General features: G+C 39.4%; 1 protein-coding gene across 7 annotated transcripts in view; it reads left to right on the forward strand.

Moving 5' to 3' along the window:
- Positions 1-514: 514 nt before the first annotated feature.
- KLHL5 (kelch like family member 5) overlaps positions 515-15,455 on the forward strand; it is a 62,455-nt gene continuing 47,514 nt past the window's right edge. For 4 of the 7 annotated variants that reach the window (XM_072862352.1, XM_072862353.1, XM_072862351.1 and 1 more), the window contains exons 1-2: positions 515-693; positions 3,544-3,635. The gene's annotated coding sequence lies outside the window, so the exon portion shown is untranslated. Of the gene's footprint in view, positions 694-792; positions 1,170-3,543; positions 3,636-15,455 lie in introns of those variants that run through there. The other 3 variants (XM_072862357.1, XM_072862356.1, XM_072862358.1) reach the window with 1 other exon arrangement.

Raw genomic sequence — 15,455 nt, forward strand, 5'->3', positions numbered from 1 at the left:
AACGGTTGCGTTGTGTCACTGCAGATTTACTTCACTTAAATGGTGGAGTGGGAAGTTACGGAAATGCTTAGCTTTGTGGTTTTAGAAGACAGGCAAGGGAGCCTAGGGCCAGGATGAGGCCTTTTATAGGGTTAATCAAGAGAAACCCCACAAAAGGCGGAACTCCTTCCCCCGCTGCTTCAGCTGCCCCGCCGGGAGGGGGAGCGCAGCGCGGGCGGCGCCGCAGCCTGAGAGGAGCCACGGCCCCGCCCCGCCCCGCCACACGCGGCCACGCGCTCCCCCTGCCCTTCGGCGCGCGGAAGCCGGCGGTTGGCTGGCGGCGGCGCGCGCCTCCCGCCCTGGGGCAGGAGGCGGTGCCGGCGGCTCGGCGGGGTGGGGGCGTGGCGCGGCGCCCCGCCCCGCCCCGCCCCTGGGTCCTCTTCCCCCGCCCCGCCCTTCCCCCCGCGTGCGCGGCCGGCCCTGGGGCCGGAGCCGCCCGAGCGCGCAGGGGAGGGGCGGGGAGCGGGGCCGTGGGGACACGTTAGCGGCGGGGAGGGATCGCCCAGTGCCCGCGGCCTCCCCCGGCAGAGCAGGAGCGCTGGCTGCCGCCGGGGCGGAGTGGGAGGGGAGGGGAGGGGGGTGCCGGGGCCTCCCTTGCGATTTTTTTCTTTCCCCGCCCCCTCCCAACCTCGCCCCCTTCCCGGACCCTGAGAGGTGAGAAGGGCGGTCGGGGCTGGGCAGCGAGAGGAGGGGGTCTGGGGCTGCCGGGAGGGGGAGGAGAAAGAGAGGAGGAGGAGGGCGAGGGCTAGCGCTAGCGAGGGGCGGGCTCCCGCCCTCCCCTCCGGCGGGCTGTCGCCTGCCTGCCGGCTGAGGAGAGCGGCTGGCGGCTGCCGCCCCGAGGAGCGTCCCCGGGGAGTGTGTAACGGTCCCCGGGCTGAGCGTGGGCTGGGGCGGGAGCCCGCGCCCCGCCGCGGTGGCAGCCCCGCCAGGCGGGGGCCCGGGGCCCTCGGCCGGGGAAAGTGCTGGCACCCGAGCGGGGAGGCGACGGCCTGGGGGAGCTGTGCAGGGCAGGACGCCGACGCGTACGGAGACGCGGGGGTCTGTGTCCCGCCGGGCGGGGTAGTCCCCGTGGCTGACTAAATTCAGAGCGAAGACCCGGTAAAAGTGCACTTAACACACTAGGCTTTCAGGTATTTGCCCATTCGTTTGTCTCTTAACGTTCACGATCATAGCATGAAACAGTGAAAAACTATTTTTTTTTTTTTTGACACTGATCGAACAGAGTAGAGTAGCGACTGCCAAATACCGAAATGGGGATTGATGTTATTACACGGGAAAAAAAGAAGTATAAGTGTTGAACATGAAACGACTGCTGTTTATCTATATTACTGGTTCATGTTTTTACTTTCCGTGGCTTTGGGCTTTGAACTTGCACTCGTTTAGCTGTGTGAACGATGATGTAGCTTAGGAGTCCAGCTGAAGTCAAGCCATCTATGGCTCATTATCGAGGGGTTCAAGCAGTAATGTCAGTTTTTAGCCAGTCATGCCAGAACAGTAAAAAGGGGAGGCTTGGGTTTGTTGGTTTCTTTTACTTAAAAGTTAATTATGAAATCCTATAAGCTAAACTCCAAATACAGTCTTATTTTCAAGTAAAAACTATCAAGTCTTCTTACTAGCATGAATAGGAATAAAAATTTGAAGGCATGGTTATGTCGGTGTAGCTTTTGTATCTAGACAAACTGTGCATTGTGGGGATGGATCCTTTTCAAAAACAGATCACAAGATGTGTTTTCATGAGCAGTTCATTAATTTTGCCAGAAAAGACCTCTGATCATTTCTCATGAAGGTATTTTTGCATGAGAATTTCCAGAGGCATATGTGGATGAATGTTTTTAAAAACAACCAACCAACCTTGTTCTTGAACTTCATAGGTGCATTCCTGATAGAGGAGATTGTGTTCCCATCTTATGTTTTTCCTGTTTTCTGCTTGCTGCACAATGCTAAGGAGCGTAAAGCAGTATAGAACCAAAATAATAACCCTAATCTGAGTCAGATAGGGTTTTCCTCTGCCATGTGTCAGCTTCATTGAACTGTCCCTCAAGTATGTCCTCTGGATGGGCAGGTCCACTGCCAAAGCCAGCATGTTTACACCATGGCAGTAGATTTTAACACATTGTGTTTCACAGAAATGCAATGACTGCAAATTTAAAATAGAAAAGAATTTGAGTGAAGATGAAAAAATCTTCCATTAGACCATTATGGTCAAACGGTAATTGCAAACGGTCGCTAATAATGATAATTCATATTGATGAACTTGTTCCAACTCTCTGGACTTTTCTATCATCAGTGCTTTTAAAAAGTTTGCTCTTTGGTTGTGTTGATGTGTTGTGTTTTTGTGATGTAATTCAGTGTTTCATGATGTGGTAGATTACCTAATCAGACCTAACATGGCCCAATAATGAAAGTTTCTACAGCTCTTAAGAAATTACAATGTGATTTTACATTTCCCTTACAAAACTCTTACAATGGGGAAGTTTGCCTCCTCCCCTATCAATTAAATTGCCTTTTATTATAGCAATCTTACCAAGCAGAAGAATGCATTAGTTACAAACCTAACTATCCACCGTTTGCTTTTTTTCATAAGAACAAAATCTTTCATTCAAAATTACCAACAGAGCAACTGCTGACCATAAATACATGTATTAATTGGCTGTATGGCCTTAAAAAATAATCATATAGGAGAGATGAGGTTACGTGCTCCAGATGCAAGAATGAGGTGATACTACTATTAAAGTAGAGGGTTCTTGCAGCTGATAAAAAAGATCAGACCATGAGAGGTCAAATACTAGGTATCACATTATGCATGCAGGTGCCCTATGGGGCTACATTTTCTTTCACTTTAAAGTGCATATAGTCCCTTTGTTTGGTGCCAAGCCAAAAGTAGACACATACTATTTTAACAGGCTAGTTTTTTTGAATAGAGGTCTTACTTTGGCTGGAAAATTTTTAGTGGCCTGTAAATAGGAAAGGGTTGAGAACCACTGTAACAGTAAGTGTGAATTTTTATAGAGCTGCTCCATTTATTGAAGCATGTTTAGTGGCAGTACTTGGCTTTATTCACCAATACAGTCAATGTTACTATTTCACAACAGTGTTCAGTTTAAGTGCTTCATGTAGTAGAGCAATTCTTCACTGCTCTTCCCTTCATGGAATTATGGCTAGCCAAAGATAGGGGTGAAAATGCACTAAGGTTATTTAAAAAAAAAAAAAGATGCTGTCTTGTAACCCAATGCTTCTTGAGAGTTTATGTATTAAAATTTCATATTAATTTCCCCTCTTTCTTCGGAGTCTTTGTTGATGTGTATGTAACTTGAAGTTGTGGAAGGAACTAAGGTGACAGTTGTGCAGTGACAAGGTTTTATCGCCTTCCTCTCAGAAAGTTTAGGAATCACAGGACAAATGGAAGGAAGTTCTATCTGAATAGAGTAGGCAATCTGCTTTCAAGATTTTTTTTTCCCAATGGCTGGTTCTTATTTGTTTGCACTGTTATTTTTCTGCTTCTAGATTTTTTTCTGCTACCTCAAATTTTTGGAAAGAGGAAGACAAATGGAATTATATGATTCTTTGAACACCTAGAGATCATTCCGGTACTATAGGTAATTATTGTATTTACCCAATTCGAACAGTAACTTATGCTACAAGGAATGTGATTTTAGCCCACAAAGGTACTGGGTCTTCCTTACACCTGAAATTTAATCTCTTTTGTGTTATACATCTTGTGAAGGCTTCCTTCTGGAGAGCGTACACAAGCAGAAATTGACTTTGCTTTTGTGGACTTCACATCCTAATGTTTGGAACATTTTTATGTGATTTCATCACTTCTGCTCTTTATCAAAGCATGCTGTATAGAAGGCTGTCAGTATTACTATAAAGTTCAATTTTAATATTTTCAAAATGCATGAGAAACCTCTGACTTTGAATCTTTTAATCATTCTAGGAAAACCAGGAAAAGTTGATACTGAATCTGTGAGAGAAAATACTGCTTTAGAGAAATGCTTGTGAATAGAGGCCCACCGACTGCACAGTCAAATCTCATTACTCCAATAATACTGACTGGCTTTCACTTTCTTTCATTTTTTTAGCAGGAAAGCAGTAAGACTGTTCTAAGCTAAAGTAATTTTCAAAGGGAATAGCTTTGACATTTACACAAAGCAAAGGGATAAAAGCATGTTGAAAACATGAATACATGCAAGAATCTAGCTTTATCTGAACTCTCTGTAAAGTAAAATACTGCTGAAAAAATAGTGGTGAGGGTGAGAAAAGCAGTCCAATTAATTTAGGAATACTAGGTTTTACTAAAATGAAAAAATCTGCTTTCTTGACTGTGAGATCTCTCTGCTTTGGGAATGTTGATAAATAAACTCCTTTATTGTCTAGAATTTATTCATGTTGTGATACAAATGCAGAAGGGAGACGGTCTTTCTCGCTGTTTGTGTCATCATCTGTCACATCACTGGCAATTTACCATATACGTAACATTTTTAACAGTAGATGCTTTAATTTGTTCTGTTGTGTATTTTTCTACCTCTCTGGTTCTGGATAAACTTTTTGGCATAGTATATTGTATTGTTAATTGTATTTTGGGGGGGCTGTAACCTTTGACTAGTTTTCCAGGAGCAAGAATTCTAGAGGAATGTTGCAGTTCTACATGCTGGAATAACAGGAAGTCTCTTTCAAATAAATTTAGCCCAGAATGATAGCTGAGCACCAGCTGCAATGTCCTTTGTGGCTATCTGCTGAGACAGTTCTAGCCTAGAAGTACATGACTCTTGAGACAAAATTTTTATTCAGGGTGATGACAAAGCACTTGATAATTCTGGGTGTAGTTATTACAAGGTCTTGCTTTTCTTTGGGCATTTTCTGTGCGTGGCCATCAACTCATGAGTTGAGAATCATGAGTTTGGGAAGCTTAGAGTTTGAGTCCATTGCCATCCTCTCATTTCTTTGTACTGCTCCTTATTAAACTGTTGGGAGAAATTTCAATATTCTTACTTTATTTTGTATAGATTAATTATAAATTTCTTTCATATTTCAAATATTCACTTCTCCCCCCATTCATGCGCCAAAAAAAGCTATTGTGTTTTTAGTTAGTATAGTGAGTACTTGGGCTAAATGAAATTCATCTTTATAAGCTTCTAGTACTTAGAAACATATATCAAAATAGCACTTTAGTATTCCTGTTTCTCTGGTCCCAAAGAAGAAAATGCTTGTAAGACACCTAAGGAGCTTGTTCCAAGTTTATGGTTGCCAAAGTAGTACAGACTTTGGCAAGTAATTGGCAGTCAAACCTGTGGCACTAGCTACGGTAATCATCAGTACCAATAACAGGGAAGTATTTGGTGTCATATTAGTCTACTGTGCATTTTCCTTCAATGCAGGCTTATATAACACCAAAACAAGAACCTGTTTCTCACTCTGCATTGCTCTCATCAATACCAAATATTTTAGTATTGCAATGCATATTGCGTTGCATAGCAGTATTGCATAGCTTTTGGTACCTGATGCTGCAAACTTAGTGCCCAGAGGGGGGTGGGAGGCACCTGCTTAAGCTTGATGCCTTCCTCTGTCTTTACTCAGGTCTGATAAATTAAAAGCATAGGGTTATAAAGAACATGAGAATGAAACTTAAACAAGTGTCAGTCGGTCTTCCTTCAGGTGCCTTGAGATTCAGCTCGGTCTACAAAGGTATTGACACTGTTTTATTTATCCTCTCCCTTGTCTGTTTAGAAGCCTTTCCCAGACAACCTGTTAACCCAACAGCAATGATAATCAGAAAATTTTCATCGAGTCATATGTATGGCATCAAGCAATTGGGGAAACCAGTCCTTCTTGAATGCCATATTTTCTGGGAAATAATAGGCTTTATTTAATTTCTGGTCATAAAGGATTGACTTCCAGTCAGGCTTTTTTCCCTTTTCCTTTTTTTCCCCTTTTTTCATTTATTTCCCTTGGTCAATCTATATCCTTATTGGTAGCTTCCACTATAGATTATATCAACACTTTTCTGAGCTTTAAAAATTATTAGAATTGCTAAGGTTCCCCAGAAATTATTTTGAGGACAGACTTTTTGTTTTCATTATTTTGCAGTAGTTCAAAATGGAGTAGCTCTACTTACCAAAATAGCTGACCTCCTCCAGATTGTCAGAAGTTTTAGACTTGGCTGCACCTTTTTCTCTAGTGGTCATGGAAGTTAAAAAGAATTTCAAACAAATGCCAAAATGTACTCCAAAGAGAAGGAACTGAAAAGGTGGATCACTGTGGGAGAAATCCTTATTCCCGTCTTATTGCAAGGTAGAATGACTAATTATCAAGCAGGGCTGCTGATTAATAATTATGTCTTATGGACTATGCTGGCATTTTTCCAGAGGACAAATATCTGTAAAGTTGAGAGAGATACTGATTTCAATCTGTTCAGAGGAATACTTTGCCAATTAATTACCTCTTCTGGCAATTCTAGGTGCAACTGATGTTAAAAATCCTGATGTCTTCCATAACAACAGGATATACCTTGAAGAAGAATTTTTGATTAGTAACTTGGATTCTTCCAAGGGCACCCATCAGATTTTCAGAATTAATGGAAAACTGTTTATAAAATTGTACAAGATGTTTTTGTAAAACAGTGAAATTTAAGGCAGAGCACTGGCTTCATCACTTCTAAAATGTGTCTGGATAGACTTGTCTCACTGCCTTAGCTGATACTTTTGTCAAAATAGTCAATATGCATTGTATTGACTCTATTTAAAATAATTTAACTTAATTTAAAACTTAATAAGAATTTAACCAACTTCCTTAAAATTTGGAATGCTTTCCAAGTCAAGAAATTGCCACTTAAATCAACATTCTACTTTTATTTTGTGAAAACTCATATGGCCTTGTATTACACATTCAGTGGTGGTGGTGGTGTCCTGGAGGAGTATATCAATTGTTCTAGACATCTTTTTAGATATAGAATATAAGTGCTTTCCTACTTAAAGGATAAATACCTTTTTAATTTTCAGAAATGTCACCCCTTACAGTTTCAAAAAGCCACAGCTTGCCCAAGTGTTTTGCATAATTACAGCCTTTTAAGCCTTTGAAAAATGTCTTGAAAATGTAAGGTGTTTCTCATGCCTACACTTACTGGATTTTATATGGGGGAGAGGAGAAGCAGAATGTGTCTTACGTAGAAAGAGTGAAAGCCTAAGTAACTAACGAGAGTGCTGTGGACAACTTCATCTTTTCAGACCTGTTTCTGATAGTCTTTCCTTAATTATTTCCTGTGGGTTGCAATTGAAGACTTTTTGTTCAGCTAGATAGGCTTCATGTCCCCAACGATAAAGCAGTTCTCACCTTGGCGAAGCATTACACCAGCAGCATTGGAAAGGCCAACATTAAATGAAATATTAATTCATTTTGTGAAATGCTGGGTATTATGAGGCCAGAACCATGATTCTTTCTTTCATCACTCTGTTTTGTGATGATAGTATTCTGTGTTTGGTTAAAAAGAAATCCCTCCCCTCCAATCTCAGTTCTGATTAGAACTTAAACCTGTAAGAAGAGAGGCTCTGCAGGAAACACTTTCTTCACTAACTAGTATCTGAGGTACAACTTTCTTCTGAAATGCCATATTAATAGCAATTACCAACAAGAAAAGAAAAAGAAAAAACCCCAATCTTTTGAAAATCTAAACACAAAACATAAAAAATAGTTCAACTTTGCAGGAGTAGGTTTTCGGTTGAGTGAAATGTTTCTATTTTGAAGCTATTTCGGCTCTATCTGCTTCCTAGTAGTTTTCCTGTAGTTGTCTCTTCTCATCTTTTTTAATTGGTTTAATTGGCAATATATTTTAAAAGCTGGACTTAGATGGAGCAGAATAGATTTCCTATTCTTCCTTCCATGTTTCTCACATTTTTTTCAGAATAAGTGAGAGGGTGTGGTAGTATGATGTACTTTCGGTTTTGTAACCCTTTCATGCTCAGGGTTGCTTATTGGCGGCCATATTCTCAACTGCAGGAACGGTTTAAACATAACATTTTTAATATTGACTTTGGGAAGATCTTGTAGCCTATTGAACTATAAGCAGATTCACTTTCTAAGCATTCCTTTTTTTTTTTCTGGCACTTTTGAATCCATTTTCTGTATACCTTTTCATAAAAGGGAAAGAGCAATGAAGGAAAAGAAAGAGAGAAAGGAAAAACCTGTGGTCAGGTCTTTATACCATCCTGCTCTCAAAAATTTCTTTCAAAGTATGCTAAGCTATTGTGCAATCATAGCTATTCAGAACCAAAAAAAGGAGAACTACATTATCTCAAACCTCTTTTAGGTTTTTTTTTTTAAATTCTGGTGGTTCTTCTGATGTGTCTTCATCTCTTCCACCTCCCCTCCTTTCTCCAATATGTTATGAAGCTGTAAGAGGAAATACTGATAACATTTTTATATGGGCTATATAGGCAAGATGATGATATAATCTGTCTAGTACAGATTTCAGTTGACTTGGGTGGAAATAGTATCATTTGTTATTAAAAAAAAAAAGTACACACCATTCTTACACTTACTGTAGCCTCAATTTCAGAGCCAACAGAACTTGTCAAAATCAGGATAAAGTATACCTGTAGAACAGATTAAATATTCACAGCACCTGGCTATGTAATATGGTACATATTCATAGTGTACAATAAGACAAGAATCAAGTCCAGAGAGGTTTACTAACCTGACCATAAAAAACACAAATGGTAATATGGCTGTATTACCAAATTAATTAAATGTTTACAAGTAGCGTATATGTGGTGAGGAGACATAGGAGAAGCTCACAGGAAGATGAGGTTTTTGTCAGTGGTTTTGGTGATTGGATTGTTTGCAAGCAAGTTCTTACTTGTTACAAGAGTAGACATTTTATGTTGACTTTTGCACAAATAAGCTGTTAGCCTGACAGTTGCCTTCCAGGTAAGTAAAGCATTCTATATTGATTATTCGTTATAAAGAAGTATATTTGAATATTAAATGATCATGTGGTCCTTGCCAAAGATGAAATCAAAGTTTAAATCTTGCTCTTTTACATGCAGTAAGAGAAATGGTATTTTGGATGTAAATGTAATCACAAGCTTGTGCATTCAAACTGTAATTAAAACATTAAGAAAGTAGAGCATTTAATGATGTTATCATAACTTGATAAGGCTTGGCAAGCTCTTCAAGAACCATAGCATTTTAAGCTTGGAAGTATTTTCCAAGTAAATAAAAGTAATTAACTAAAATTAATCTATGAGTTTATAAACGTGGGCAGATCAAGTGATAAGTAATAGAACTCCTTTGTACCTCCTCTCACTTCTTGATAATTTTTTTTTAATTAACAAATACAAATTTAAATTGCACCTTTGCATAAGAAATTGACTGATGTTTTGACCAAAGAACAATTGTACTTAAAACAAATTAAGTGATAGTTTCAGTAAATATTCAAACATTATTGTTTGAAAACTTACAAGCTCAATGAATGAGAAATACTTTTCATAAATATTGAAAGCTAAATTAGGAATTCTTAGAATTTTGCGCTAATGGGGAGGATAGACGGGCAAACGATTGCAGACCACCTAAATCTGATGAGATCCATGTGCAGTAGTGTAACATGTTAGTTTTGTATTTCCCTTAAGATTTAGCCAGATTTGATAGGAGAGAAAGAAAAAACATTTGGTAAGCAAATAATGAAAGTGTTTTTTCTCAATTATGCCTTCTCCTTCTGACAGTTTAGCCATCTGGGTTCATGAGTTTTCTCTTTTTTGAGCATGCTACTTCGGTAGTGGACCTCATGCCCCTCGGAGTGCCAACAGTTTGGATTAGTATCCTGTGTTCCTCCTGGCACTTTGTTTATATTGCTGTTGTCTACTTCTCACTCTCTGTGCAGTACAGGAAATGTTTTAGGATTCCTGTAAAAACAGGAGTGAGGCAGCTAAGATGGGGATCAGTATGCCTCTTAGGATAGCTGAACAGTTAACTCTGCAAGTACTTTAATGATTTAAAGGTTTAATAGGTGGTCTAGATTTCTACCATTGTTGCCTTCTTTCTCAAGGTCATTTTAGTTTTACACATTGTCGAAGGGTAGGAGCTCATAGTTGTGTTTGCACAATCAATCAGATATTGTGATGATTTCTGTTCTACTTTGTTTCTAAATCCTGGGCTTAGGTGATACGTAGCCACTCAAGCTAAGGCAGTTGTGCATACTCAGGAGCAAAAGATATGCAGCTTGTGAGTTCCCCAGACGAGTTGGCTTTATGTCTTTTGGTTTATCAGTTCCTCCCTAATAACATTTCTGTCTACTTGCCAATTTCAGTCAAACTCTGACAGAATGGAGCCCTTATTGTGTTTAAATTCCTGAAAGGTTTTGAAAATATGGATAGGTAGGGAAGGCCAAATAAGTAATACGGCTTGACCTGCAAGCTGATGAGCCCATCTGCTTCTGGGTCTGAACACGATAAAGGATTTGCTTGTCCTTCCTGTCCTGGTACTAACTAGGGAGGGATATGCGTGCATGTGGGTGAGGGAGACTATGTGAGATGAAGCATGCAGGAGAACTGGAGTTATTGTTAGAAGAGCTTGTAAAATAAATAATAGTGGGGAACCTGAGATTACTTCTGCATGAAACTGCAGAGACAGAATGGAGAACCTAAGAAACCAGTTTTCTGATTATGTTTAGGAATGCATGGTGACTTGATACGTAGTTTAATCTGAGATTTAATAGTATCCAAATACAGAATTAAAGGATATTTTTCCTTATGTGTCTCAGATACATATTATTTTAAGCAACATTGACCCAAGGCAGAGGACTAGTTTTGTTTTAGAGTGAAGGGGATAATTAAATGTACTGTTATTTGTTCTGCATGGTTTTTTCCTAATAATACTTCCTTGAGCCAAATCACTGGTAAAATCAATGGAAACCTTTAATTAACATCTCTAATTTAATTATGTTGCTTTTACGACTTTGTGAAGCTTATTGTAACATGAAAAACCTATTGTCAAGATACGATGCTTGTAATTAAAGCAAGTAATACAAGGCATTTTATTGTGTATTTATAAACAGATATATGTATGATCCAATTTAAACATCTCTGGGACTATTTGATTATGAATACTGCTCTCTGGTATTGATCTCTCATTTCAGTGCTTAATTTCAGATTTACAGTTACTGCTGTAAATGTCACTTGTTACAGAGAAATAAGATGAAAGAGTTGGGTTTTCTACTCTACAAGATAATAGTTTCTAGTAATGTGTATCTGTCAGCTACTTGTGTGTCTAATTATAAACAGGATTTTTATTAGTGATTGGTGATAGTTCATCTCACAAGTCCTTAATTGGAATATGAACACTTAAATGCTCTTTTAAAAATCTTTAGTATAATACATATATTTCGTAAGAAATTGAGATAATTTCTTTGTGTGGCATTTCTTGCGTAGTCATTGCTTCGTCTGTGTTCAATGGACTGTATAAGGAGCAGTCATCGCTGACAAGCTGAATCGGAAAAATGCTCTTCTCTACTGTACTGTTGTATTAAAGTAAATCATATATATTTAGAGTTGGCATAGAAAATCTTAATACCATACTGGAGCGGGGAAGAACATGTGCATGTACAATGTCCTTTTGATAATGTTCTAACAAAATGCTTCAAAGTATTTCTTTAAAAAGTAAGGCACTTATTACTTTTTGTTTATATGTATAAAAGATGAAAGAAATATTTCATTTAGCAGCGGGATAAGAATAACCTGTTATGGAGCAACATTTTCATTCAGTAGTGTGGAACTGGTGCATGGAATTCCTCACCTCCTGTACATCTAGTTACCATGCTTGGCAGTCATCTTCTGTACTTGTAAGGATCATAACCACAAACTGTCAGTAGATAAAAATGTTTTATTTTTTATCTGTCTAACCTTGAGCTTACCAAAATGGTTTATTTCTATCCAGGTGGTACTTTTAAGGCTCTGATGGCATAAAGGCACTTAATCAATGTGAGTGCACAAGCAGAATTAGGGTGCTCATTTGATAGGTTACATTTCTGTCATATTACTTGTATGATAAATGCAGATTGTTATTAATTAAAATAATTCTTTACTTGTCATAGCAGCCATTCCTATAAAGTCAGTTTAAGGAAGGGAAATAAGTCCATGGAATAAGTAGATGATGGTCAACTAGATATTTGACTTCTCTTTTGCCACCTTACAAACATTTCACAGAATCACAGAATGGTTGAGATTGAAGGAACCTCTGGAGGTCATCTGGTCCAATCCGCCCTGCTCAAGCTGGGTCACCAAAAGCAGGTTGCCCATGTCCAGACAGCTTTTGAATATCTCCAAGGGTGTAGACTCCACTACCTTCCTGGGCAACCTGTACTCAGTCATCCTCACAGTGAAAAAGTGTTTCCTTATGTTTAGGTGGAACCTTTTGTGTTTTAGTTGTTGCCTGTTGCCTCTTGTGCTATCACTGGAAACCCCTGAAAAGAGCTTGGTTCCATTTTCCTTGCATGTTCCCTTCAGATATTTGTACACATTGATGAGGCTCCCCTGAGTCCTCTCTAGGCTAAACAGTCCCAGCTCACTCAGACTTTCATAGGAGAGATGCTCCAGGCCCTTCATCATCTTAGTGGCCCTTTGGTGGACTCTCTCCAGTATGTCCATGTCTCTCTTGTACTGAGAAGCCCAGAACTGGACACAGCACTCCAGGTGTGGCCTCACCAGTGCTGAGTAGAAGGGAAGGATCACCTGCCTCATCTTGCTGGCAACACTGCTCCTAATGCAGCCCAGGATACCAGTAGCCTTCTTTGTTGCAAGGGCAGATTGTGGCTTATGTTCAACTTGGCAACCACCAGCTCCTTTTCTGCAAAGCTGCTTTCCAGCTGGGTGGCCCCCAGCATGTACTGGCGCATGGGGTTGTTCCTCCCCAGGTGCAGGATTTTGCACTGCTCTTTGTTGAACTTCATGAAGTTCTGAAGGCCGATCTTGCTAGTAAAGACAGAGTCAGAAGGCATTCAGCACCTCAGCCGTTTCCATGTCCTGTGTTACCAGGGCCCTGCCCTGTTCAGCAGCAGACCCACATTTTCCCTAGGCTTCCTTTTGTCACCTGTGTACCTACAGAAGTCCTTCGTGTTGCCTTCGATGCCCCTTGTGAGATTCAACTCCAGATGGGCATACAGTGGTAGAATTCTTTGTATTGCAAGGATTTTTATGAGAAGTTCTGTTTGACATCTATGATGTTACGCACAATTGGGTTCCTAAAATGTCATGAGTGTGTGTCTTGTGTAGATGTAACATTAATTCTTGAATCTAAATAAAAGTTCTGTTTTTCATATTAATGTCTCATTAATATGGTTCTCATAAACATTAATTTGATACTTATAAGCATTGATATGATTCTTATAAGCATTCTGCTTTTTAGTGTGATGATTGTTGATTTTATACTTTGATCATTTGTGTTGCCTTTCTTTGAACCCTCTATTCTGCAACACTGTTTTTGAGTTGCAATGATCAATTGCACACAAGGAATTTCAGATGAGGTCACACCATTTGTTTTATAAATATGTAATAAAATACAATATCCTCATATATTATCCCTTATGCAGCTGAAAGTCTCAGTTGGGGGGTGGGTGGGTGTTAACTGAAGCTGCTAATTAAACAGAGGTCCTCATTGAGAGAGAAATAATGAGTCTCTTGAGGTATCTTTTGGTGTTAAATCATTCATTTAGAATGCTCAAGTCTCCATCTTGAAATACTTCACTTCAGTAGCTATGGCATTGCATAGCTTGACATTTAAATACGGTGTAAACTTTTCGTCCATGGACTTTTATGTATTTCTCTTGGAAGTTTGTGTAGTCTGGCATGGAACACTATCTTGTATTACCTAATCACTTGCAAATCTACTTCTTCACTATTCTTTTACTGTGTCATAATTGGTAATTTTCTATGTGGGGCCTAATGTAGAACTGTGAGTACCTGTGATTTTGTACCAAATGAGCATCCACTGTGCTGTTGACAATGTTGGTAGTGTTGTTCTTTACCCATTTTTCTGTGAAAACTGAACGCCTCATGGTGAAATAAAACTGCTGCTGTCATGGAAAAATGTAAAAATTTCTTCTTCAGTTTGCCTGCAAATTTGCCTACAAAGGTGACCTTGGCCATGTTTATATTATCTTGATAAAGGAAATTATCTCCATGTTATTTTGTTTGGATTTGCCACAGTCCTTCAGTCTGTGGCATATGGCCTTTTGTAGCTTTACTAGGCAATACCTTCCTAAACTGGTTCTAAGGAATGGCTTTACTTTCAGCAGCACTTGACTTTAAATATCTGGAAAACAGTGTTTTTGTTACCACTCTTCCTTAACAGTGAGGAGATGATTTGTGATTTTCTAGAGGAGATTATTTGTGCTGGAGTATTACTGCCTCTAGATTGATGACTTTACCTTGTTTTCATTAGAATTGGAGATAACAATATTCCTGGAGTGTATGAAGTGGGAACCTTTTGCTTGTCTTAATCTTTGTGTGGCAACTTGAGCCTTTTGGTACAGAAAACTGGTTTTGTGATTTGGGGGACTGGCCTTTCACAGTGTTGTCCATTTTGTATTATAAATGAGTTTTAACTGAAAAACCACAGCTGACCTGATGGACTCTGAGTGCAAACTTTTTGAGGGTGAATAAGCTTTAAGGGACTTACTGCACTGTGTACTCAGGAGTAGCTCTGCATTACAGTTTTACTTGTAGATGATGCAGTTCCTGATAATGCTTGGGTATTCTGTCTTGGATAGACAGAAATCAATGTTAATGTTTTAATGTCAAAGAAATGTAAATGTCTTGGATTACAACTGTTGTTCTGCGTGAACCAGTATTATGCTTGAGCTAAAAAAAATCTAGGATCTGACAGTGTAGTCTTCTATTACATATGGAAGTCTTTCTCCTGCACCCCACCCCCATCTGAATAAAATAGCAAACCAGGCTGTTGCTCTGTACAGGTCTTTTCATGCTACTGTTAAGCCGAGTGCTCTAAAGTCAGTGTTTCTAAACATATGGCTTGCACCACTCAAGGGAAATGTGCAATGCAAAGTGGCAGAAAGTTGCGATGCAGTGCCAGTAATTTGGCTGCAGCTCATTTCTGCCAGTCAGAACAATGAATTTAAGTATATACAGTCAGTAACTGTAGGGTGTTTTCCTCTTTTTCTCCTGGATGAACTATGCTGTTGCTGCTGTAAGGGACTTTTCACATAACCATGAGCCAGAAGTGTTTGCACGTATAAAAAACTTTGGGATAGGAAGTGATTATCGTTTTATAGAATCACAGAGCGTGAACATAGCTATCTTCCTGAAGTCTTTGTTGACCTATTTCTGTAATTTTGAGGCTGGAACACAGGAATAGGGAAGAAAAAAGAAAGTAAACATTTAACATTTTGTTTAACATACGCGTAGTTATAA

The sequence above is a fragment of the Ciconia boyciana genome, chromosome 5 (genome assembly GCF_034638445.1).
Source record: "Ciconia boyciana chromosome 5, ASM3463844v1, whole genome shotgun sequence".
Lineage (NCBI taxonomy): Eukaryota > Metazoa > Chordata > Aves > Ciconiiformes > Ciconiidae > Ciconia > Ciconia boyciana.